Genomic DNA, 26,427 nt, shown 5'->3' on the forward strand with positions numbered 1-26,427 from the left:
GTCACTTGTGATTTGATGATACGTATCCCTAGTAGTTGCCCTGGAGTACTACATGTAGTAGGTTTGGAGCACCTGACCTTTGCTTGTTGCAGGGCCCTGTGTGGATAGGTTTTGATGTATTCATGTGGACATTCCTTTAAATAACTTTAGGTAACAATGTTATGGTACAAGGGCCTAGGTTGAGAGGGTGATGTTATCTCTTGCTACACACATAAGTATGACTTATGGACATTACTCACACATGAAATTGGAGCTGGTAGTGGTTCTGACACCCTGATAATTGACTGTGCTCTGGTCATGTGGCATTAACACATTCTCTCATGCCAATGGTTGAGCTGATGTACTGATCCTTGTACAAGTAGTTATCAGTGAAAATATATAATGTCAATATGTTTTCATAGTGCGTTTAGGTAATTGTATTCAACCTATGTCTACTCCTATTACAGCATCAACCGAGGGCAACGAAGGAGAAAGGCCTGAAACCGTTGGGGCAGCAGCTGGCCACAGTGGTTCCCTAGACCACACTGACACATAGGTGACTATTGGCCCAGAGGATGAGGGGAGATACCTGAAGGAGCAAGAAGACAACACTTCAACATCTTCATCAATCTCTGTTAGCCAGTCCCTGGTGGTGGCGGACCAACCTGGAACACCATCCACTGCATTCACATCTGCCACCCCCTTCCATCTCCATCCTCCCTGCTGCTCCCCAAACTGCTGTCCGGGCCCCCTCCCATAAGCAGAGGAAAATCTCCTTCACTCCAGGCACCCAAGCCCTGCCACTGCCTTCTCTGCTGCCCTGAGTGTGGAGGGCATAGACATCCTGAGGAAGATCTTTGTGTGTCAAACTGCAGTGCTGAATGCCATTCAGGAGCATGGAAACAAGCTGACCCAGGCTGTTGCCTACCTGGAGGTCATTCACTCTTACATGGCAGGCCTACGGAGATCTATCCAGGCTCTGGTTTGCACACTCAGGGCAGCCTTCAAAATCTTCCAACAGTCCACCACACCTCCTTCCTCTTCTTCACCCATCATCAGTCTCCCCAAGCTGTGCCTCTCACCAGGCCGGGTCACCCCCTTGCTCCTCCTGCCGCCTCCTGCTCCTGCCAGCCAGCCTTGCTCCTGCCAGCCAGCCTTGCCGCTTTTTTCCGCCGCCGACGCCCCCTGGTCCCCCGAGCGGCCCAGCCACAGCAGAGCCGCCCGCTCGCCAGTTCCCGCCGCTGCTCGCCACAGGCCCCGCCCACCAACGGCCCATTGGCCGAGCCGCTTCCGCCGCCCAGCTGACCCGCCCTCAAGTCCCCCTTCTTATGACGCCCCCAGAGCGACCGCGCAGCGGACGCGCGCAGCGGGAGCACCGACTGAGCGCCGAAGGTGCGCCAAAGGTAAGCCCGTCTGCGCCCGTCCGCGCCTGGACCGCGCCCAGTGCCAGGACCCCTGGCCCTCGCAGACCCAAGCCCACCCGCCGGACGTACGACGCCGCCACCCTCAACGCACTCAACACCGGCCGAATCCCGGGATGCTACCGAGCCACCCCGAGACGCACCCACGGACCCTTCTGCTGCAACGCCTGCAAGTTCACCTGCATCCGGACCTTCACTACTCCAGCACCGACCAAGACCAAGCCGAGCAACAGCAGCAGCCACCTGAAATGCATCCTGCTCAACACCCGCTCCGTCCACAGACACGCCGTCGAGCTCTGGAACCTGCTCGACACAACCTCACCAGACGTCGCCTTCCTCACAGAAACCTGGATGAACGCCTCTTCAGCGCCCGACATCGCCATCGCCATCCCAGACGGCTACAAGATCATCCGGAGGGACTGCATCAACCAGACCGGAGGAGGCATCGCCATCATCCACAGGAACACCATCCGCATCACGACCAACACCGACGACACCCTCGCACCCGCCGAACACCTGCACTTCCAGGTACACGTCAACCCCAAGACCACCCTCAGAGGCACCCTCATCTACAGACCCCCGGGACCACGCACACAATTCAGCGAAGACATCGCCGACTTCATCAGCCCGCACGCCCTCCTCTCCGCTGACTACATCCTCCTCGGGGACCTCAACTTCCACCTGGAGAACAACAACGACCGCAACACCACCACCCTGCTGGACAACCTCGCCAACCTCGGTCTCAAGCAGCTGGTGACCACCCCCACCCACTACGCCGGACACACACTCGACCCCGTGTTCTCACTCAGCAAGGACATCGCCTTCAGCCACGCCACCGGACTCCACTGGACGGACCACAGCTGCGTCCACTTCAGCTTCAGTAGGACCACGATCCACCACCACCAGCAACAGGTTGCACGCAGGAGCTGGAACAAGATCACAGCCGACCAGCTCGCGACCTCCCTGAGCATGAACCCTCCCACCAGCGCAACGAACCCTAGCCAGGCGGCCACCAACCTCGCGAAGTGGATCAGCAACTGCGCAGACGACCTCGCCCCCCTGAAGACCCCGCCCAGCAGACCCGGTAGCAAGAAAGCCCCATGGTTCACCGACGAACTCAAGAGCTCCAAGAAGAACTTCCGAGCCCTCGAGAGAACCTGGCGCAGAGACCCAACACCGGACAACATGACTGCCCTCAAGCTCGCCACCCGAAAACACCACCAACTCATCCACTCCACCAAGAAAACCGCATTCAAGGAACGACTGGACAACAACGCACACAACAGCAAGGAACTCTTCAACATCGTTAAAGAGCTCTCCAACCCCAACGCCGGAAACAACGACATCACCCCTTCGCAAGACCTCTGCAACTCCCTCGCCTCCTACTTCCACAACAAGATCGCGGACATACACAACAGCTTCAGCACTCAACCGACGCTCGCCACGACCGAACCACCGCCCCCCACAACCACCCTCCGCGCCTGGACCCCGATCAGCACCGAAGACACCGTCCGCACGATGAACTCCATCCACTCCGGATCTCCTACTGACCCCTGCCCTCACCACGTCTTCAACAAGGCTGACGCTGTCATCGCACCCCACCTGCGGGACATCATCAACACCTCCTTCAACACCGCTACCTTCCCGGAGAGCTGGAAGCACGCCGAACTCAGCGCTCTACTAAAAAAGCCATCAGCCGACCCCACCGACCTCAAGAACTACCGCCCCATCTCGCTGCTCCCGTTTCCTGCAAAAGTCATCGAGAAGACCGTCAACAAGCAGCTGGCCGCCTTCCTCGAGACGAACGGATCCCTCGACATCTCGCAGTCTGGCTTCCGGGCCAACCACAGCACCGAGACCGCCCTGATCGCAGCCACCGATGACATCCGAGCACTGCTTGACAACGGAGAAACAGCAGCCCTCATCCTCCTAGACCTCTCCGCGGCCTTCGACACTGTCTGCCACCGAACACTAGTGCAGCGACTCAGCAACGTCGGAATTCAGGAGAAGGCACTGGAGTGGATCATCTCCTTCCTCGCCGGAAGGACACAGAGAGTCCGCCTCCCCCCGTTCAGATCTGAAGCCACCGAAGTCATCTGCGGCGTCCCTCAAGGCTCCTCGCTCAGTCCAACCCTCTTCAACGTCTACATGAGCCCCCTCGCAGACATCGCAGGCCAGCACAACCTCAACATCATCTGCTACGCCGACGACACCCAGCTGATTCTCTCCCTCACCAACGACCCCGCCACCGCCAGAGCCAACCTTCACGAAGGGATGAAAGACGTCGCCGAGTGGATGAGGAACAGCCGCCTGAAGCTGAACTCGGACAAGACGGAAGTCCTCATCCTGGGATCCTCACCCTCCACCTGGGACGACTCCTGGTGGCCCCCCGCCCTAGGCAGCGCACCCAAACCAACAGACCACGCACGCAACCTGGGCTTCATCCTGGACTCCTCCCTCTCCATGACTAGACAAGTCAACGCCGTTGCCTCGTCGTGCTTCAACATCCTGCGCATGCTACGGAAGATCTTCCGGTGGATCCCCACCGAGACCAGGAAGACGGTCACCCAGGCCCTCGTCACCAGCCGTCTGGACTACGGCAACTCCCTCTACGCCGGAACCACCGCCAAACTCCAGAAGAGACTCCAGCGGATCCAGAACGCCTCAGCACGACTCATCCTGGACATCCCCCATCGCAGCCACATCTCCGGACCCCTGAGAGACCTGCACTGGCTCCCGGTCAACAAGAGAATCACCTTCCGACTCCTCACCCACGCACACAAAGCCCTACACAACCAGGGCCCAGGATACCTCAACAGCCGCCTCAACTTCTACGCTCCCAAACGCCAGCTTCGATCGACCAGCCACGCCCTCGCCGCCGTCCCCCGCATCCGAAGAGCCACCACAGGGGGACGGTCCTTCTCCTACCTTGCCGCCAAGACATGGAACTCCCTCCCGATCCACCTCCGCCTGACCCAGGACCACCTCGCCTTCAGGAAGCAACTCAAGACCTGGCTGTTCGAGCAGTAGCGGACCCCCCCCCCCTAGCGCCTTGAGACCCTCTGGGTGAGTAGTGCGCTATATAAATGCATTGATTGATTGATTGATTGATTGCCCAGCGCACACGCACACCTCAGCACACAAAGATAAGAAGCAAAAAGACAGCACATACACAGAGCATGTTCCTATCCTTCAAGGAGGGGGTCTGTCGAAGAGCCAGGTATTCAGGTTTCTTGCGAAGATGGGGAGCAATGTTGTCTGTCTGTGGTGGAGTGGAAGGACGTTCCAGGTTTTCGCCGTGAGGAAGGAGAAGGAGCGGCTTACCGATGTGGTTGTTCTAGTGCGGGGGACCACGGCGTAGGAGAGCTGGGCTGATTGTAGGGTCCTTTGGGGTGCGTGGAATTTGAGTCGGCTGTTCAGGTATGCTGGTCCGGTGCCGTGGAGGGCCTTGTGTGTGTAGATGAGTATCTTGAAGGTGATTCTCGACAGGGAGCCAGTGGAGTGTGCGCAGGTGTTGGGAGATGTAGCAGTGTTTTGGCAGGTTGAGGGTCAGTCTTGCGGCGGCATTCTGGATGTTCTGTAGCTTGCGGGTGAGGTTTTTATTTATTCCATCAAAGAGTGAGTTGTCGTAGTCGAGTCTGCTAGTGACCAGGGCGTGAGTGACGTACTTTCTGTGTTCAAGGGGGATCCATTTGAAGTTCTTACAAAGGAGGCAGAGGGTTTGGAAGCAGGAAGACGAGACTGAGTTGATCTGGGGGTCCATTTTGAGCTCAGAGTCCAAGACGATTCCCAGGTTGCGTGCGTAGTCCGTGGGGGTTGGCAGGCTTCCGAGAGCGGGGGCCACCAGGTGTCGCTCCAGGCATCAGTGTTTGGGCCCATGATGAGTACTTCTATTTTGTTGGAGTTTAGTTGTAGGCAGCTGTTTTTCATCCATTTGGCGACGGCTTCCTTGCCTTCTCAAAAGTTGTGTCTGGTGATCTTGGGTACGTTGGATAGAGAGAGGATGAGTTGGGTGTCGTCTGCGTACTATACAATGTTGAGCCTGTAGGTTCTGACGATGTCGGCGAGCGGAGCCATATAGATGTTGAAGAGCGTCGGGCTGATGGAGGAGCCCTGGGGGACTCCGCAGGTGGTAGGTGTAGGGTCCGAGAGGAAAGGGGGGAGTCTAACCCGCTGTGTTATGCCGGAGAGGAAGGAGCTGATCCAGTTGAGGGCCTTGTCCTGGATTCCTGCGTCGTGGAGTCTGCGTAATAGGGTGCGGTGAGAGACTGTGTCGAACGCCGCTGAGAGGTCGAGGAGGATGAGAACTACTGTTTCTCCTTTTTCCAGTAAGGTGCGGATATCATCTATTGTGGCGAGGAGTACCACGTACTGTGGTTTTTTCTGTAGCCGGATTGGGAGGAGTCGAGAACTTTGTGCTCTTCGATTAATGTGGCGAGTTGGCTTTCTCGATGACTTACGTTGGGAACGGGAGCAGGGAGATAGGTCTGTAGTTTTGAGGCCGGTGGGGTTCGCCAAGGGTTTCTTCAGGAGGGGGTTGACCTCCGCATGTTTCCAGTCATCGGGGAACGAGGCGGTCATCAGGGAGTGGGTGATGGTGTGGTGGAGCATGGGTGCAATGGTGTTGGTGTGGTGGGGACAGGGGCCATGGGGGCCCCTGAGTGGTTTAACTTCATTGTTTTCAGTGTGTCTTTGGTGGTGAGGGCTGTCTAGTAGTCAATCGCTGTTTTTTTGGGTGTCGGGGTGGTTGGTGAGGGTTCAGTGTGTTGGTTGTCTTTGTCGAAGTTGTCATAGATGCTCTAGATTTTGTGGTGGAAAAAGTTGCTGAGTTTGTCGCAGAGGTCTTGTGAGGGAGGGATGTCAGTAGACTCGCTGGTGAGTTGAGCGAACTCCTTGATGATGTTGAAGAGTTCCTTGTTGTTGTGCGCGTGGTTGGAGATTCTGTCTTCAATCACTTTTTTTCCTCATTTCTCTGATGAGTTAGTGGTGGGCATTGGTGGCAGCTCTGAAGTTATTGTGGGCTTCTGTGTATTTGGTGTTACTCCAGGCCTTTTCGAGGCAGCGGCAAGTGCATCTGGACTCTCGAAGTTTGGTGGTAAACTATCTGGCTTTCTTGGCGTGGGTATTGTTGTTTTTCTTGAGGGGGCTATGGTGTTGGTGCTGTCTGAGATCCATCTATGCAGGGTTCAGGCTGTGGTGTTGGGGTCTTTGTTTTCCACGATGGCTGGCGAGGAGTTGTTGAGTGAGGAGGTGAGCTGGTCGTTGGTGATTTTGGTCCAGTTTCTCAGTGGGAGCAGGTGCTGGTGTCTGTGGATGGTGGGTGTTCTGAAGGTGAACTGGACTCAAGGATAGTCAGTCCATGGGAGTTCGGTGGTGTGGCTGAAGGTGATGGAGTTTCCTGTAGTGAAGAGGGGGTCGAGGGTGTGTCCTGCTGAGTGCATGGCTCAGTCACGATCTGGCAGTGTCCAATGTTGTGGAGGTTGTCCAGGAGGGATGCGGTGTTGGGCTCTAGTTGGTTGTCGAGGTGGAAGTTGAGGTCTCCCCGCAGGGTGTAGATGGTGGATGCATGGTCTGCAGGGAGATGATGTCGGTGATGGAGTTGGCGAAGGGTCCACGGGGTACAGGGGTCTGTAGATGAGGGTTCCTCGGACGGTGGCGGTGGGGCTGGCCAGTATCTTGAAGTGGAGGTGTTCCATCAGGTCTGTGTGCTTAGGCAGAGGGTGGACTTCTTAGATAGGTGGGGAAGGAGGTGACACAAGGGGTGAGGTTTTGGAGATAGAGGGATGTGAGGTCTGGAGTGAGGCTGTGCATGCATGTGTCTTTGAGACTGATGTATGTGTTGTTGTGGAACGTGTCTGCTCTGTATCAAATTATGATGTGCATCTTTCTGGTGATGTAGTTGTGTTTGGGTGTGTGATGTGGGTAGTGGCAGTGTCTGGTGGTATGGTGTCTTGCTGCATAGGCGTAGTGTCTTCTGGTGTGGTCTCCTGCTTCATGGGTGTAGTGTCTGCTGGTATAGTGTCTGGATGCACAGGAGTTATGTCTGCTGGTGTGGTATCTTGCTGCGTAGGTGTAGAGTTAGTACAAGGTCAGGTATCCCTAACCTACAAAACAGAGAACTGTTGGGCACCTGTTACAGCTCTGTCACAGGAATGTGTGACTACCAAGATTAAGGTGACATGGAAGTGCACACTCTACACACTTCCCAAGTGACACAGACACATCTACCCACTGCCAGATGATGCTGTTGTAAGTTGCACATAAGTGGGTTAGCTAGGTGTCACATGTAGCCCCGAAGAGTAGAATGGAGAAATTGTGGCTCCAAATGGTGTGAGGTATCAGTACAATTCAGTATTATATATGATTATGGTTAGGATCACCCCCAATCCATTATGTCCCATGTCAGCAGACCTTTTCAACTTTGTAAATGTCAATGCCATTTCAACACTGAATGTATATGAAGATTAGGACATTTCCTGTCAAGAAAATGGTCTCCCTGGTCTACAAAAGGGAAGGCATTGCACTTTACCTTTCTAGCCTCATAAACACACATATTAATGTTGTACTTTATGCTGACAATCACATCTGGCCACAACATGTCAGCATGTCTCCAGATTGTCAACATCCAGCTCACAGACTTCATCAAAACAAACTCCATCCTCGACTCGTCCCAATCCGGATTCTGCAGCAACCATAGCACTGAGGCCACCCTCCTCGCCGCCATAGGCGACATCCACACTCTCCTCTACCAGGGCCACACAGCAGCCCTCATCTTACTAGACCTCTCTGCAGCCTTCGACACTGCCTCCCACCGCACTCTCACCAGCAGACTCCATGACGCTGGCATACAGGGAACTGCCCTCGACTGGATCCGCTCTTTCCTCACCAGCCGAACCAAAGAGTCAGACTCCCGCTTTTACTCTCCGAACCCACAGAGATCTACTGCAGAGTACCGCAAGGATCATCGCTCAGCCCCACGCTGCTCTTCAACATCTATATGACCCCCCTCACCACCATCGTAAGACAGCATGGATTCAGCATAGTATCCTACGCTGACGACACCCAGCTCATCCTGTCCCTCACGAAGCAACCCGACACCACCAGACTCAGCTTCCAGGAAGTAATGAAAAACGTCACATCCTGGATGAGCAGCAGCTGTCTGAAACTCAACTCGGAGAAGACAGAAGTCCTTGTCCTCGGACCCACCCCCTCAGCATGGGACATGGGACAACACCTTGTGGCCCACTGCCCTCAGCAACCCCCCACTCCCACGGACCAGGTCCAGTGCCTGGTGTCATACTCGACTCCTCCCTCACCATGACCCGGCAGATCAACGCCATCTCCTCCATGTGCTTCAACACTCCCCTCATTCTTCGCAAGACCTTCAAGTGGATCCCCCCAATCCAGAAAGACCATCACCCATGCACTCATAACAAGAAGACTGGACTCCCGAAATGCCCTCTACGCGGGAATCAACAAATCTCTGCTCCAGAAACGCCAGACCATCCAGAACACCGCTGCCAGGCTCATCCTCGGCATCCCACTACATGAACACATCAACCAGCACCTATGAGACTGCCACTGTCTCCCCGTCGAGAAGAGAGCAACCTTTTTGACTGTGTGTGAGTGGTTAAAAGTATACAATGACTGCCTTAACCAGGAAGCTTCCCAACGCGCCCCGGGCTCCGAATGCCACAGAGGCCGAAAAATGAGAAGGTTCTGAGCCGCATCTTGAGTGCCCCGTCCCCGCAACCACTGAATAACTTTCATTAGGAGATGCAACAAAGAGCTCCTGAAGTCGGGCACCTGACTTTAAAATGGCGCCCGGCGGTGACGATGACTGCCTAAACCAGGAAGCTTCTCAATGGGCCCCGGGCTCCGAATGCCACGGAGGCTGAAAAATGAGAAGGTACTGAGCCGCATCTTGAGTGCTCCGTCCCCGCAACCACTGGGTGAGTCATGGAGCTTCACAGCACGCCATGAACTGCTGTGCTGCGTAGGATTGAAACCTGAGGGAGCTGTGCCTGCATTCCACATTCATTCAATGTCCACAATGTTCCACACAAAGACACAGATTGGGATGGACCTGAGAGTGAAGCCTCTACTGACTCTCTCGGCATATGTGAGCCTCCTATGAGGAGTATACATAATAGGTCGAAATAGGTGGCCATTTTCCTTTGTCTGCCCCGCTCCTGCTCAAATCCATACAGAAACTGACAGAGGACTGATCGAAGAGCCTCAAAGTAATAATAAAAAGGGGACTGACCGAACCTCAGCAGTAGCCATCTTGGCATGGTCATTCAACCAAATACCCTCCCAATCTACTCAGCTGAAGGAGACCCAATAACTCCCACTGTACACTAGGATGGCATAATATATATTGGAAGTGATTTTAATTTTGCAATGCAGAGCGCAACAAGGCACAGCTTACCCCTGACGTACCCATCCCACTAACCATCCCGTAACCCCCTGGTCTATACCCCTTACTCCACTACCCCTCAATCAGAAAGATGCCAACCAACCTAAATTCCCACCAGACCACCCCATCAAACCCCACCCTGACCTCTCTCCAACCTGAAACCACATGGCCCCCACTCCTTCTCCATCCTCTACCCGCCCAACCTCTCAGCTAACGCCACCAAAATCTTCAAACATAGTCTACTCAAGCAACACCCTGAAACACTCATAGCCGACCTCTACCACAACTCCTCCAAAGGCAAGACTAAAACAGAACTTATCTTCTACACCACCCACCAAGCCAAATGGAGAAATAACCTAGCTAACCACCTGCGAGTTACCAAAACCATCAACATCCCCCACGGCCAAAGACTAACTATCTCCAAGTCTTCCCCATTCACAATTAACGCCACCATAACATTATACAGAAATGGCAAAGTCATGGTCCAAGCCAACGACTTCAATCTACACCAATTTGAACTCAACTTCCCCAAGCTGCAAAACTCCATCCTGACCCCACCCAACTGCCCCAACCCTCCCGACCTCAACCCCCAGACCTCAACCCAAGAACGACCGGACGCAAATACTACCCCAAGCCCTCAACTACCTAACTCCGCAGTCTTGCCCCCCTTCCCCAGGCCAGATTGCCCTCTACCCTCACTCCCATCCCCCAACCACACCACCCGCCCCAAGAACCAGCCCCCTGCCACACCCCCTCAGCCCTCTCAAAACATCCTCCCCAATCCCCCTACTCACACTAACTCGAGCACCCGCCTAAACTACACCCAAACCTCATACAAAACCACACCAGCTCTCTCGAGAAACACCCTACACAAACCCCACCACCACCGCCTATCGGAAGACACACGCCTCTCCACCTCCCCTAACCCTCCCAACCCCAGACTCCCCTGTCCCAACCTTCACCCTCAACCTAACCCGCCACCTAACTCCTCTCCTCCCCCTTACCCTAACAACCCTCAAAGCCCCTGTCGCAACCAACAGCCTCAGTCGGATATGCCACCCAAACCCACTCCTCCCCATACCTCGGAGACAATGGAGGTAATAACGGAACGCCTCACATGCATAGAAAAACAACTCAACTCCCTCCTACCTATCACCCGACTCACCTCTCAACCATAACTTAAAACCTGTCCCTACTACACAGCCAATTCAACACTATCACCCAGGTCATCAACAAAATCCTTCTCAACACCACTGCACCCTCCTTCCCCACCAAACACTTAATACTCCCCTCCCTCTTAAACACCAGTGAGCCACCTCAACAGCCTAATACCCAGACGTCCACCTGGCGCTTCTCCCCTTGCAACACCCAATCCCTCAGACCAAAAAGAACGATCCCTGATATGTCTCTGAGAGATGCAATGACACTCGCTAAAACATATGACTCCAGAGAAACCCAAACCCCCCCTTCCAACATCCAAGTAATCACCGGAATAGGTAGAGACAACAACCAACCAAGGCCCCAAAAATATCCCTCCCAATGCACAACCATCCCCCAAGTTCCCCCCTCCTCCCAAACCCATTCCAACAGCGACAGGGTAAACTGCATGCTTATAAACTGCAGATCCGCAGCAAAGCATGCAATAGAGCTGACTGATGCCATACTGAGTAACAACACTGACATCGCTTTGCTCACCGAAACCTGGCTCAATGAAACATCATACCCGCTCCTTGAACTCCTAGTCCCCCCTGGCTTCTCCATCATTAAAAAAGACAGAATAGACCAACGCGGTAGCGGCATTGCCGTCATCCATAAGACCAACATCAATATTGTTGAACTCAAAACACACGCCTTCTCAACCTTCGAATACCTCAACACCAACATAACACGCCCAAACAACAAAGTAACAAAGTGCCATCTCATCTACCACCCCCAGGAAATTCTCCTGCTTTCAGTGATCTAATCTAGGACCTACTAACTCAGTTCTCCCTAGTAAACTCGGACAACATCATCCTGGGTGATTTCAACCTCCCTTGGAACAATGATAAGGATACTGTTATACAGTCCCTAAATGAACTCCTTCTCACAAATGAGCTCACCCAACACTGCAAAGGGTCAAACCCACAACAAGGGCTCTACCTTAGATACTATCAAAAGTATCTAAGGTATCAAAAAAATCAAACGGGCAAGACTCGCTGATGCTAATCGATGGTTCTCCACCGACCTTAAAGTAAAGAAATTGGCCCTACGACAACTTGAACGCCAATGGCGTAAAAAGTACGACCCTGACTTAAAAGAGATCTTTACGAAAGCTCGGAAAGAATACATGACAGATATCCAGACGGCGAAAGCGTCCTACTTTTCCTCGAAAATTCTGGAATCCACAAATAAATCTAAAGAGATCTTTTCCATCCTCAATGATCTTACAAACCTCGACACAGTCCGTCCTAAGATCACCCCGACCCAGACGCTATGTGACTCACTCAACGTCTATTTCATCGATAAAATACAGGACATTAAAGCCAGCATCCCTCGACCAGTGTGTCTTCTCACCTCTGGTATGTCAATTAAACCCAGCCACCATATTCTGAGCAGTTTTCCACCCATCACCCAGGACCAATTTCAATCACTTTTATCCAGAGTAAAATCTGGCGCTCCTTCAGATAGTTGCCCGCCCCACATTTTAAAAGAGTGCTTCCTGGCCCACCCAACTCCCGCCCTTACAATTTTGAATAAATCCTTGACTCTTGGCTTAGTTCCGACAGCCTTCAAAGAAGCCATAGTCATTCCACTTCTAAAAAAACCGGGGGCTGACCCAGCCTGCAAGGCCAACTTTCGCCCGATCTCACTGTTGCCCTACCTGGCAAAAGTCCTTGAGGCACATGTGGCTAAATGTCTGTCCAATTTCCTCGAGGAATCCTCCTGCTTCAACCCCCATCAGGCAGGCTTTCGGCCGGCCCACTCAACCGAAGCAGTAGTCACGACAGTCCTGGACGCCCTGCGCGACTGTGTGGACAGACGCTCTCCACAGGCCCTGGTGCTCCTAGACCTCTCGGCCGCATTCGACACGGTCGACCACAACATCTTGGTCGACCGTGTCGAACAAGCCGGAATCAGGGATCTTGCAGCCGGTTGGCTGAGATCCTTCTTGACTGGCCGCAACCAAACTCTACGCCTTGGCGACTTAATGGGCACCAAACAGGATATCACCTGTGGAGTGCCACAGGGCTCCTCCCTATCTCCTCACCTATTCAACCTTTACATACTCCCTCTGATCCAGACCTTGAGAGACAATCAGGTGAGAGTCTTCAACTACGCAGACGACTTACAGCTGCTGTTCACCATCGATAACTCCGAAGACTCTATACGGCACTTCCAGTCCACAATGAATTTCATTAAAACCTGGATGGACCAAAACCAGCTTAAATTAAATCCGGGCAAAACGGAATTAGTCCTGACCGGCGACAGTAGTAAGTTCTGGGGCCCGCATTACTGGCCTCCCGAACTGGGCCAAGCCCCAACACCCTCTTTGTCAGCCAAAACACTAGGAGTCACTGTGGACCGTGACCTATCCCTCAAAACCCAAGTTGGTCAAGTGGTCTCCAAGTGTTTCTTCCAACTGAAGAAAATTCGGAAGGTACGCCGCCTGCTTACATCCGAGGCACTCACCCAAGTGGTGATCGCTACTGTATTGTCCCACCTGGATTACGCTAACTCCATCTACCTAGGTCTTCCCAACTACCTAGTGAAGCGACTCCAGATGGCACAGAATCATGCAGCAAGGTTAATTTTGAATCAACCTAGGCGCCAGGCAGCCACTCCCCTCCTTAAGAAACTACATTGGCTCCCTGTGGCCCAGCGATGTGCCTTCAAAACCGGCTGTATAATCTCCAAGTCCTTATACCACAAAAGCCCACTATTCATCAACAACCTGATCTCCAAATACACCCCATCCCGCAACCTTCGCTCACTCCACCAGAACCTCCTGCAGCCACCTTCCTTCAACTTAAAACGCGCAGGAGGCCGCAGGTTTGCCACCCTTGCCCCCCGCCTGTGGAACTCTCTCCCGTCGGAGACCCGGAATTGTCAGGATCTCCTCTCCTTCCGGAAAGCCTTGAAGACCTGGCTGTTCAGACAAGCATTCCAATAATCCTCTTCCCTCTATGCTCATGCTATTACTGATCATAGCGCCAAGCAACCAATTGGTGATAGTGCGCTCTAGAAATACTTTTATAACATAACATAACATAACTATCATAGCCAAAAGTGAAACCATACCATAAATAACATTCTCCCAATCGACTGGTCAGACCACCACATCATTATATTCAGCATCAATTAAACAGTAGCTCCACCAATCAAAACTCAAATCACCCACCAATGAACCAGACATTTCAAAGCCATCCCCCTCCCTGACCTTCAATAAACCATAACATCACTGCTCCCAATCTGTACAGACAACCTCAACATGGTTGAGCTCACCACACTGTACAACAGGACAATGACAACTGCCCTTGACCAACTAGCCCCCCTAAAACCTAAAAGAGTCAGACATCCCCTCCCGAGCTTGGTTCAATAATGACCTCAACTCTGAACGAAGAAAAGTATGAGCAGCTGAGCGACTCTGGAGAGGGAATCCATCCACAATCAACCTCTCCAACTCAGGAAAGTACGCAGTAACTACAAAAAACATATAATCAAGGAGAAAGCCTCCTTCTTCCAGACCGCACAAGACAAAGCCAAAAACCGCCCCAAAGAACTTTTCAACATCATCCAGAAACAGACCTCCAAGCCCACCAAAGCTAACACCACTGCCTCTAAACTTCAGTGTAACAACCTGGCCAAATTCTTCAATGACAAAATCTCCTATATTGAGCCCTCCCTAGTCCACCACCCTCAATCCCAACACAACGCAAATACTCATCCCAATGAAACCTCACCCATCCTCAGCTCACAACATGCTCCGGAGGCCGAGACCGCTCCTCTGTGGACCCCCAAAGTCACCCCTCACCCTAGTCACCCCATCCCCTCCCAAGCGGTGGAAAGACTTCAATCCTCTCTCCGAAGAGGACATTTCTAATGTGATTGCTAACTCCAAACCCTCCAACCCTTACGCAGACCCTCTACCCGGCTCCTTAGCTAAGAACCTAAACCTTACCCTAACCCCACTGTGGACAAAGATTATCAATAGCTCACTAAACGACGGACTAATGCCCGACTGCCTCAAACAAGGCTAAGTCACCCCCTTCTAAAGAAAACGGATGATGGCCCAAATGACCTCAAAAACTTTAGGCCCATCACCAACCTTCCTTTCCTAGCCAAAATCCTGGAGAAATGTGTTCTCTCCCAACTGAACCAACACTTGGTATCTAACAACCTACTTAACTCACACCAATCCGGGTTCAGGAAGGGATGCAGCATAGAAACCGCTATACTGAACATTACCGACGACATTCACAACTCCCTTGACTCCAACAGATGCTGCCTACTGGTCCTCCTCGACCGATCAGCTGCTATTGTCACGGTCGATCACAACCTACTCTTAGACGCCTTACAATAACATGTCGGAGCAGATGGCGATGTCCTGAAAGTTCTCCTTATTTATACATAACCGCTCTCAAATCTAAAAATGAAAAACTCAATGTCCGACACCTGCACCTCACCTCGAGGTGTCCCTCAAGGCTCAGTCCTCTCCCCCACACTCTTCAACATTTACATGGAACCGCTCACTGCCATTCTAAAACAAGCAAGCATCGCCTACCACCTCTATGCGGACGACACCCGCTGTACCTCAAGATCTCCTCCATCAATGACATCCTCCACCTCAACTCCACTCTTTCAAAAGTAGAAAATTGGCTAATTCTCAACCACCTCAAACCCAACCAAGAAAAAACCCAAAATCCTTGTCTTCTCCAAACACGAACGACCCCCTCAGATCCAAGAATCGATAAACAACCATGACTCCCTAAACTGCAAACTCACTCCAGCAAACTCAGTCAAATCACTGGGGATCTCTCTAGACCCAAGCCTCAACATGAGCTCCCACATCAAATCCACAGCAAAAGGCGCCCTCTACAACCTAAAACTCCTTAACAAAATCAAACCTTTCATACCCCCAATGACCTAAAAACTGCAACCCGATCTCTAGTTCTGTCCAGACTTGACTATGGTAATGCCATACTAACCGGGACCGCAAAAACACACACAGCCCCCATGAGAGCCACCCTAAACGCAGCAGCAAGAATGGTCTGACGTACGAAGAAATACGACCACATCACCCCTGCATTACAGGCCCTAAAATGGCTACCCATCGAAGCACGTTGCGCCTTCAAAACTGTCTGTCTCACCCATAAAGCCTTGCACAAAGGAAAACCGGACTACCTCTCTACCAAACTCACAAAAGCTGGACAATCAAGAAACCTAGGAATCTCCAACTCTCTCCTCTTAATCCCCCCAAAAAGACAAACAAAAAGCCCTCTCCCGCTCTTTCTCTGGGAATGCCCAAAAATTCTGGAACTCTCTCCCTACCCACATCAGGACCAATCCCTCTTTCACAATCTACAAGAGACAACTAAAAGAATTTCTCCTCAACTTCCATCTCTATGCATCTGGCCAATGACCTCGATCTTTTTGGCCCCCAATATCCCAGATGATACTCACTGTACTATGTTGCTTGTTTTCTATTCATGTATGTTGTAAAGCGCTCTGATACCCCCGGGTCTTGTAAGCGCTATATAAAACTCTGAAAATGAAGATAAATGTCTTAGTGGGGAATATTTTTCCCCACACACAGGCAAACAAATTCAATTAAAACATTCCTCAGAATGCAACTCTGAATTTGTCACATATGCCATTAAAGGCCCATGTGGTCTCACGTATGTGGGAAGGGCAGCCAGAAAAAATCAAAGTGAGAATAACAAAACAGAAAAGCATGATAAGAACCATGAACAAAAACTCTTGTTTAGCTACACACTGGTTAGATATGAAGGACACAATACCACAACTTTGGTTCACCAACTTAGAAAGACTGATTTTTACACCAGACAGGGACATGCACAAACTGTTAGCCCACAGGGAAACCTTTTGGATCCAACACCTTCTAACTTTAACAGCTGAGGGACTTAATGATAACATTGAAATGGTATGGTTCTTGTGATTTAAATTAGTGATGTCTTTGTACCACCTATCCACCAAGTGAAATAAAGGCCCAGTTCGATCAGGAATTACCAAATACATGGGTTGAATACTTGAGTGCAGCCCTGGCGGCATTAGGCATTCACGAGGTTTGGGAAGTTAAGATGGAAAGAACCGCATTCAACATAGTGTGTAAAAAGGAAACTGTCTTTTTTGGAAGACAAAACAAGATTGATTAGACGTCTACATGCCTGGTCGGTAATAAATTCATATACAAAGCCCAAACCGCAAGCTTATTTAGCAGCACATTTTCGACTTACATTAAAAAAGAGGTTTAGGCTGTACCGACTAGGAGATCATAACTCGAAGGACGTGTTACCAACCTGAAAAGGAAAACATCAAGACGAAAACTGTCGCTTATGTGGATACCACACAGAATCGATCTGCCCCACAGTAAAAGAGGAAAGAAGGAAACTATTAAAAGTGATCTTAAATTAATTAAACATCCGCACCTGCAGGCCGGCTGTAACTTGCTGGATGGGGGGCTCCTCAAACATTTTAACCCCTTCGCTGCGGCGGCTATTCCGCCGCAGCGCTAAGGAGGAGGCGGTCCCGTGCCCGTGACGGAACCGCTCCGTCACGGCCCTCGGGTGAGCTGTGCTTGTGACGGAACGGTTCCGTCACGGACCCGCCCGCCCATTAGAACGGCACCGCAGGCGCGCAATTCGCGCCGCGCAGGCGCGGCGAGCGGGCCGTGACGGAACCGTTCCGTCACCAGCACAGCCCACCCGAGGCTCGTGACGGAGCATGGGAGGGGTTAATTTGCCCCGGGGTAAAGTTCTTCACATTGAGCAACAACCTTTTCCTAAAAGCGGACACAAAATAAATAAACGAGGACGAAAACAGGACTGAAAACCTTGCAAAAATTGTAAACATTTTAATAATGAATTACATTCCTGGAAATATTTTTTTTTTACATGTGACTGTTTTTAAGTTATTTATTGTGTGCTTTATGGTTGTGAAATACTAAATAAAGGACTTTTTTGACTATCCACCAAGTGAATATTGCCTCATGAATATGTATAACAAGTCACCGAAATATCAATTATACGAACTTGTATGATATTGTGCACTCCGCAAAATCTAATTCCAAACCATGGTTGCGCGAGTTTTCTGCACAATTCTCGAGACGTGCCATTCTTTACATCACTGCCTTCCTTCACACATCATTTTATATGCAACAACGTTTTTTTTTTTATATTCCAGATGATTTTTACCTGAGCTCGCGAGCACTTTTTGAATAGAAATGTTCGTTCGTCCGTTTGTTACGCGGTTCTGCCTTTGAGGAGTCCCTCTTCACTTTTGGTGATCACGTCACGTTTTAACGACGCTTCATACGCCGACACAGAAACCGCTGCGCGCAGGGACTCGCCTCACCCGCGTGCAGAGTCCGCGTTGACGCTGTTTGAGACGGTTCGCTGTTAAGGCTTGAAAAAAGGCTGCAGTTAATTATTGACTTAGCCCATAAATATCAGGCAAGTGACCCGCTTGTGTTACGCATATTTTTACAGTGACCTGTATAAGAATCGTGTACTATGGTAGAAAGTAACACGTGTGATTGATACAACACGCATTAGCTTTGGTAAAACAGATTTCTGGTGTTTTTCCGGTCCGTTGAAGACTCGATTCTGATTGTTTCAGACTCACGTTTGCACGGGTGAAGTAAGGGATATTCCAATAAGGATGATGCCCATGAGGCAGTATACACAGGTTTCTCACTTAAAATGGTCTCTTCACAGTGCTAACGAAAGGACGCAACTCATTCTAACAAAAACTTTTTTAGTTACGTGTTTCAGTTTCTTTTGCTCACGCGTTGAGCACCATTTATTTGTCACCAGTTTCTGCCACTATTTGAGTCTCATGCTCACGATTGTCGGAGTACACAGGCATGTCATGTAAATCTGGAGTGCCTGGATACAGTATGATTACATATTAATGAGAACAACCACAATCATGGTAATAACTGTTCCAGGATGGCTATAAAATACTTTGCAAGAAAATAAATGTTTCATTTTTTCAGGCCCCCTGAAGAAGGGTTAATTCAATTTCAATTCAATTCAGTTAATTTATATAGCGCGCTACATACCCAGAGGGTCTCAAGGCGCTTGGAGAAGGGTGGGGAATTATTTGTCAAATATCCAGGTTTTAAGTTGCTTTCTGAATGTTAGGTGGTTCTGAGTGAGGCGAAGAAGAATGGGAAGTGAGTTCCATGTTTTTGGCGCCAGGTAGGAGAAGGATCTTCCTCCCATGGTGGTTTTGTTGATGCGAGGTACAGCAGCAAGGGCTTGGTGGGAGGAGCGTAGCTGGCGGGAGGGGGTGTAGAAGGAAAGTCGTGTGTTGAGGCATTCGGGTCCAAGTTCGTAAAGTGCTTTGTGTGCGTGGGTTAGAAGGCGGAATGTTATCCTCTTATTGACAGGGAGCCAGTGGAGGTTTTTCAGGTGACCAGAAATGTGGTCATTACGCGGGATGTCTAGTATGAGTCTGGCTGATGCGTTCTGGATGCGTTGGAGTTTTTTCTGAAGTTTTGCGGTGGTACCGGCATATAGGGTGTTTCCGTAGTCCAGGCGGCTTGTCACCAGTGCGTGGGTGACTGTTTTTCTAGTTTCGGTGGGGATCCAGCGAAATGTTTTTTTGAGCATGCGAAGAATGTTGAAGCAGGATGAAGAAACGGTGTTGACTTGTCTGGTCATCGAGAGTGAGGAGTCCAGAATGATGCCCAGGTTCCGTGCGTGGTCTGTCGGGATGGGTGCTTTTCCAAGGGACTCTGGCCACCACGAGTCGTCCCAGGCGGAGGGGGGGGGGGTGCCTAAGATCCGGACTTCTGTTTTGTCGGAATTCAGTTTCAGACGGCTCTGCTTCATCCACTCGGCTACTTCTCTCATTCCTTTATGTAGGTTGGTTTTGGCGGTGTTAGGGTCTTTGGTGAGTGAGAGGATCAGTTGAGTGTCATCAGCGTAGGAGATGATGTTGAGGTTATGTTGGCGGGCGATGGCCGCGAGGGGGCTCATGTATACGTTGAAGAGGGTAGGACTGAGTGAGGATCCCTGTGGCACGCCGCAAATGACTTCAGTGGCCTTAGATTTGAATGGTGGGAGGCGGACTCTCTGGGTTCTTCCGGAAAGGAACGAGGTAATCCATTCCAGTGCTTTTCCTTGGATTCCGATGTTTCTGAGGCGTTGTAGCAGGGTGCTGTGAAAGACTGTGTCGAAGGCTGCGGAGAGGTCGAGGAGGATGAGGGCTACTGTGTCTCCATTGTCCAAAAGAGTTCGTATGTCGTCTGTTGCTGCGATGAGTGCGGTCTCAGTGCTGTGTTTGGCTCGGAAGCCGGACTGAGAGGAGTCGAGGCATTTGTTGGTTTCGAGGAAGGCGGCGAGCTGGTTGTTGACAGCTTTCTCTATGACCTTGGCCGGGAAGGGAAGGAGCGAGATGGGGCGGTAGTTTTTGAGTTCGGTGGGGTCAGCTGTGTTTTTTTTTAGAAGGGCGCTGAGTTTGGCGTGTTTCCAGCTGTCCGGGAAGGTGGCGGAGTTGAGGGAGCAGTTGATGACATCTCGGAGGTGTGGTGCAATGATGGAATCTGCTTTGTTGAAGATGTGGTGGGGGCATGGGTCTGTGGGGGAACCTGAGTGGATGGAGTTCATCAGGCGGATGGTGTCCTCAGTGGAGACTGTGTTCCAGTCATTAAGGATGCTCAGGGGGGGTGACGGTACGGCAGAAGGTTGGGTGGGTTGGTCTCCGGGTTGGTTGTTGAAGCTGTTGTGGATGTCTGCGATTTTGTCGTGGAAGAACGAAGCAAGGGAGTCGCAAAGGGCTTGAGAGGGGGTGATGTCGTTGGAGTTGGCATTGGGGTTGGTAAACTCTTTGACGATGTTGAATAATTCTTTGCTGTTGTGGGCGTTGGTGTCGAGTCGGACTTTGAAAGCGGCTTTCTTTGCGGTCCGGATCAGTTGGTGGTGTATGCGGGTGGCGTTTTTGAAGGCGTCCTTGGTGCTGGTGTTTGGGTCTTTTTTCAAGGCCTTCTCAAGGGAGCGACAGAGTTTCTTGGATTTCTTAAGATCATCATTGAACCAGGGGGCGTTTTTGCTGCCTCTTTTGATTTGACGTTTTTTCAGGGGAGCTAGGTTGTCGGCGCTGTTGGCTAGCCATTGAGTGAGGTTAGTGGCTGCTTGATTGGGGTTCGAAGAATGGGCAGGGGCGTTTTGAAGAAGCGATGAGGAGATCTGGTCGAAGGTGATTTTGTTCCAGTTTCTTCGCAGAATAGGTTGAGGATGGTTGTGGGTTGTGGTCTTTTTGTAGATAAAGTGGACGCAACTGTGGTCCGTCCAATGGAGAGCTGTGGTGTGACTGAAGGAGATATGTTTGCTGGAGGTGAAGATAGGGTCGAGTGTGTGGCCTGCGTTGTGGGTGGGGGTGTTAACTAGTTGTTTTAGGCCGAGGTTGGCGAGATTGTCCAGAAGGGCGGTGGTGTTGCTGTCGTTGCTTTTTTCCAGGTGAAAATTGAGGTCTCCTAATAGAATGTAGTCCTCGGAGGGGAGGGCGTGTGGGGTGATAAAGTCAGTGATGTCTTCACTGAATTGTGCACGGGGTCCTGGTGGCCTGTAGAGGAGGGTGCCTCTGAGTGTGGTCTTGGGGTCAGTGTGGATCTGGAAGTGAAGGTGCTCGGCGCTAGCGAGGTTGACGTCTGAGCTGGTTGAGATGCGGATGGAGTTCCTATGGACGATGGCGATGCCTCCTCCTGTTTGCTTGGCGCGGTCTTTCCGGATGATCTTGTAGCCTTCCGGGATGGCAATGGTGATGTCTGGGGCTGAGGAGGCGTTCATCCATGTTTCTGTTAGGAAGGCGACGTCCGGAGAGATGGTGTCTAGTAGATTCCAAAGGTCGATGGCGTGTCTGTGGACTGAGCGGGTGTTGAGCAAGATGCATGTAAGGTTGTTGGTGTCAGGTTTCTGTTTGGAGTTAGTGGATGGGGAGTTGGTCTTGGTGCCGTCATACTTGCAGGAGTTGCATGTGAAGGGTCCATGGGTGTGTCCAGGAGCGGCTTAGGCGCAGTTGGGGAGTCGGCCGGGGTTAAGGGCTAAAAGGGTGGAGGGGTCGTATGTAATGCGAGTGGGGTGGGTGGTACGGGGGCCAGGGGGTCTGGCGCTGGGCGCGGACGGGCGTAGACGGGCTTACCTTTGGCGCACCTTCGGCGCGACCGCTGCGCGCAGAAGCATCAGTCATATATGGCTAGGGAAGGGGCGAGGGAGGGTCAGCTGGGAGGCGGGCCGGGCTGTGGGGGACGGTCTCTGAGGCACCACAACAACAAGTAAGATGGCGGCAGTGAAATGAAACGAAACTGGAGGTAGGCTGGGGCACAGGCAATCAGCAATGACTATAGTTTACTTTCCAGCAGTCTATGTAATGGACACTCAGCCTAGCTGTAAATTCGCACTGCAGTTATGAAAAGCGCGACTCAAGCGCTCTATTCAATGACCCCAAAAGCGCTAGCAGATTCAAATGCAAATATTTGGCTGTTTTATAATTCACTCGCACTACAGCGCTATACAGCGCTATGCTCGCACTACAGCGCTATGCTGTAAAGGAGGCAGCAGAGGCGATACAGGCTTGAGCAGCAGTACAAATAACGATACCAATCAGGAGCAGGGGGCGAGGGGAGCGGCCGCCTTCAGCAAGCGTCAGGACGTCAAAACTCGAAATGCATTGGGAACCTTTTTCCAACAACAGCGCAACATTTTTTATTGGATGATTTAATATGTTGTTACATTGTGTGTTGAATGTACATATAGGCCACAGTTGACCTCATATACGTCTGTAAACTTATTTCTCATCTTGTAATACAAAAATGATTATAAAGTTAAAAATAAATATAAATAAATGCATAAAGTACGATATTAAACTGTCAAATAGATTTACTATTTGGGAAGAACCCAATGGGTCAAGGGTGGTGCGATTGTGTTTTATGCACAGTTTTCTGTGCACCTCTCTAGGATGATTTTGAACATAGGAACACAAGCAGGTCCTGTCACAAGGCAGCACACAATAGAACAATACGCATACTAACTAACCCAGAACACACTTGTGTGCAGGTGAGATAGATTACTGACTTGAATGTGTGCCATAAATAGGGTTCTGAAAAAGGGAACAACCCTAGCCCAATTGAATGATTCTGCAGTGCAGTAAGGCATAGGTGGGTCTGTAAGGATTGGAATCTGCAGCTTGATATTGTCTCTACCAGATAATGCGCTACCGAAGGTAAGTAACTTGTTCATCTGACAGAGACTTATATCTGAAGATTCCTTACCTGAATGAATGAATGAATGAATGAATTCGGATTTCTAGAGCGCGGGTAGCTGCCCTGAGGCGTCCAAGCGCTGAGAATATCGCTGAGGTTCGAGTTGGGAGGAAAGCAGATTCAGCTCCATAGTTATGTGGTAAACAGTAGCGTTTTCAGCTGTTTACGAAAGGAGAGAATGTCGGGGTTTGATCTAAGATGCTGAGGCAAGGCGTTCCATTTTTTTGCCACATTGTAGGAGAAGGAGCGACCTCCGGACCTTGATTTCTTTATTTGCGGCACAATGGCTAGGTTTGCAGAGGTGGAGCGCAGCTGTCTAGTTGGTAGGTAGGGTGTGATGAGAGGGAGATTGATAACCGGGCCTCGAGACCAGAAGGTCTGGTGTGCGATGCAAAGTGATTTGAAATCCACTCTTTCCTTTACGGGAAGCCAATGCAGTATCCTTAGTCCGGGTTTTACTGAGGATCTGCGGGGGATTTGTAAAAGTGTTCTGGCTGCGCAGTTCTGTATTAATTGTAGTTTGCGTAAAGTGAAGTCAGGAGCTCCGAGATACAATGCATTTCCATAGTCCAGCCGCGATTGGATCAGGCCCAGGACTACGGTTTTTCTTGCTTCAAAGGGGAGTAGAGGCAAGATCTTCCTGATGACTCTCAGGATGCCGAAGCAAGTGGCAGAAATTTTGTTGCCTGTTGGTCAAAGGACAGGGACCTGTCGAGCCAGACACCAAGGCTCTTAATGGCATCTTTGGGAGCCGGGGCCGGACCTAAGCTGGGGGGCCAGAGAGTGTCTATGATAGATGGTAAAGTGTGACCCAGGAGCATGAGCTCTGTCTTGTCTCCATTAAGTTTGAGACAAGACTTGGTCATCCAGCTTTTGACCGTCTCCAGGCAACCTGCGAGATCTACATTCGCCGAAGGACCGCCTGCCTGTGCCAAGGAGACCACCAGCTGAGTATCGTCCGCGTAGGTAACGATCTTAATACCAAACGGGCGGACGATCTCAGCCAGTGGCCTCATGTAGACGTTAAATAACGTCGGACTTAAAGATGATCCCTGCGGGACTCCGCACCCCAGAGGCTTGCTGGAGGAGGTGACATTGCCCTCGTACACCTGGAAAGATCTATCACTCAGGTAGGACTTGAGCCACTCCAGAGCTTTGTCAGATATTCCGGTGTCCAGGAGACGCTGCAAGAGGATACCGTGGTTAACGGTATCGAAAGCGGCGCTCAGATCGAGGAGGATGATTGCCACCGATCCTCCCCGATCTAAGATTCTCCTGGACTCCTCTGTGACTGCCAGCAGTGCCGTCTCGGTCCCATGCTTGGGGCGAAAACCAGTCTGGGATGGATCGAGCAGTTGGTATTGTTCGAGAAAAGTTGTTACTGTACTGTTTATGTGTTTCTCCAGTATTTTGGCTGCCCAAGGCAGCAAGGAGATCGGGCGGAAATTGTTGAGATTCTTGGTGTCAAGGTTAGGTTTTTTAACCAGGGCCCTCACCATAGCCTGCTTCCACGCTGCTGGTACTGTGCTGGTAGAGATCAAGGTATTGAGTACTCCAAGCAGTGTGGGAAGGATGGTTTGAATAGCCGAGACTAGAACATATGGGGGTGCTGGGTCTCTAGGGGAGCCTGACTTCACTTGGTGCATGAGGGAGGTGAGGTGATCTGCCTGCAACTGGGGGAATTCCGCCAACACCGGAGGGTGATTGGGTGGATGGTTTTGAAGGGGACAAGGGACTGCTTTAGTCAGAACAGTCTGTTCTGTAGATGGGAAGGATGAGTAGATAAGGTTGATTTTCTGAGAGAAGAAATTGGCCAGATCTTCACAGCGGAGCTGTGGATTCTCCGTTATAGACGGGGGTGTAGGGAGGGTGGTGAGGCTTTTTACTATTTTGTATATCTCTTTCGAGCTGGAGCTGGCCTCTGCGATCCGGTTAGAGTAGTATGAGGATTGCACACTTTTTATGTCTTTTTTGTATAGCCTGATGGCGTCTCTGTAGATAGTTTTATCTGTTTCCGCGTATCCTAGTCGCCATTTACGTTCCAGTCTCTTACAGAAACGCTTTTTCTCCCTTAGTTCGGTGGAGTACCAGGGAGCTGAGATTCTGGATCTTTTGAAAACTGTTTTCTTCAGGGGGAGCGTGGCGTTTAGGGAACTCTGAATCCATTCATTGAATATTTCATTGGCCTGTGAGGGAGTCTGACCGATTAAGGGAATAGATTTTTGTAATTCCTGGGTCCACTGGGCCAGCGGTATTTTAGACCAATTTCGGGTTTCTTGGACAATGGATGTAGGGAGTGTAGGTTTCTCTGTTGTCCAGAGCAACGGGACTAAGGCATGGTCTGTCCAAGGAAGTGCTATAGGGGGGCAGGACTTCAAGTGTGGACAGTTGCTGAAAACTGGATCCAGCAAGTGGCATTTCGTATGCGTAGGAGATGAGACCAGCTGGAGCAACTGCAAAGCAGATAGGTCCCTGCTTAATTTGTTGGCGATGGAGTTATTGGGGTCGTCAAAATGTATATTGAGATCACCCAATAGCGTGAAGTTGGAAGGCAATAGGGCCAGATCAGCGACTAGCGGTGGCAAAGTTTCGTAAAACTGTTTGGGAGTGCCTGGTGGGCGGTATATAAGTGTTCCGGAGAAACTTAAATTGGGAGAGAATTCCAGGCTAAAGGACATGCTTTCACATTCCGGAAAGGGATTAGGGGTGCAGCGACATGTGAAACAATCTTTAAAAATGATGGCTAGTCCACCCCCTCTATCATGTTCCCGGTCTAGTCTTACAATTTGATATTCCTGCCCCAGGGTTTGAACCAACTCGGGGTCGGAATGAGGGGTTAGCCATGTCTCCAAAAGAGAGCGTCCGGTTTTTTCTCTTCAATTAGCAGGGAGAGCTCTGTGCAATGTCTAGGAAGAGACCTGCAGTTCAACAGGAACAGTCTAAAGAGTTGTTGGTTTGATGTGGGGGTTTTAGGCTTGAGGTGAGTCTTGCAGTCATTGCATTGGGAAGGTAGGTCGAGTGGGCCGTATTTATGAGCACAGGACAGGATTACCTGAGAATTGATGGTTCGAAGTTCCTCGGAGGTATAATGCCGAGTCTGCGTGACGGGAGATGTGGGGGTTGTG

General features: G+C 50.9%; 1 protein-coding gene and 1 long non-coding RNA gene across 3 annotated transcripts in view; one reads left to right on the plus strand and one right to left on the minus strand.

Annotated features, from left to right (window-relative positions):
* The window catches only part of LOC144826366 (astacin-like metalloendopeptidase), a 163,044-nt gene extending 144,749 nt beyond the window's left edge, over positions 1-18,295 (minus strand). The window contains exon 1 of the mRNA XM_078684695.1: positions 18,231-18,295. The gene's annotated coding sequence lies outside the window, so the exon portion shown is untranslated. The remainder of the gene's footprint in view (positions 1-18,230) is intronic.
* A 63-nt stretch (positions 18,296-18,358) lies between these two features.
* The window catches only part of LOC144826064 (uncharacterized), a 478,318-nt gene continuing 470,249 nt past the window's right edge, over positions 18,359-26,427 (plus strand). For both annotated transcript variants that reach the window (XR_013609680.1, XR_013609679.1), the window contains exon 1: positions 18,359-18,488. This is a non-coding gene — a long non-coding RNA (uncharacterized LOC144826064). The remainder of the gene's footprint in view (positions 18,489-26,427) is intronic.

This window comes from Lissotriton helveticus, chromosome 3_2 (assembly GCF_964261635.1).
Source record: "Lissotriton helveticus chromosome 3_2, aLisHel1.1, whole genome shotgun sequence".
Taxonomy (NCBI): Eukaryota; Metazoa; Chordata; class Amphibia; order Caudata; family Salamandridae; genus Lissotriton; species Lissotriton helveticus.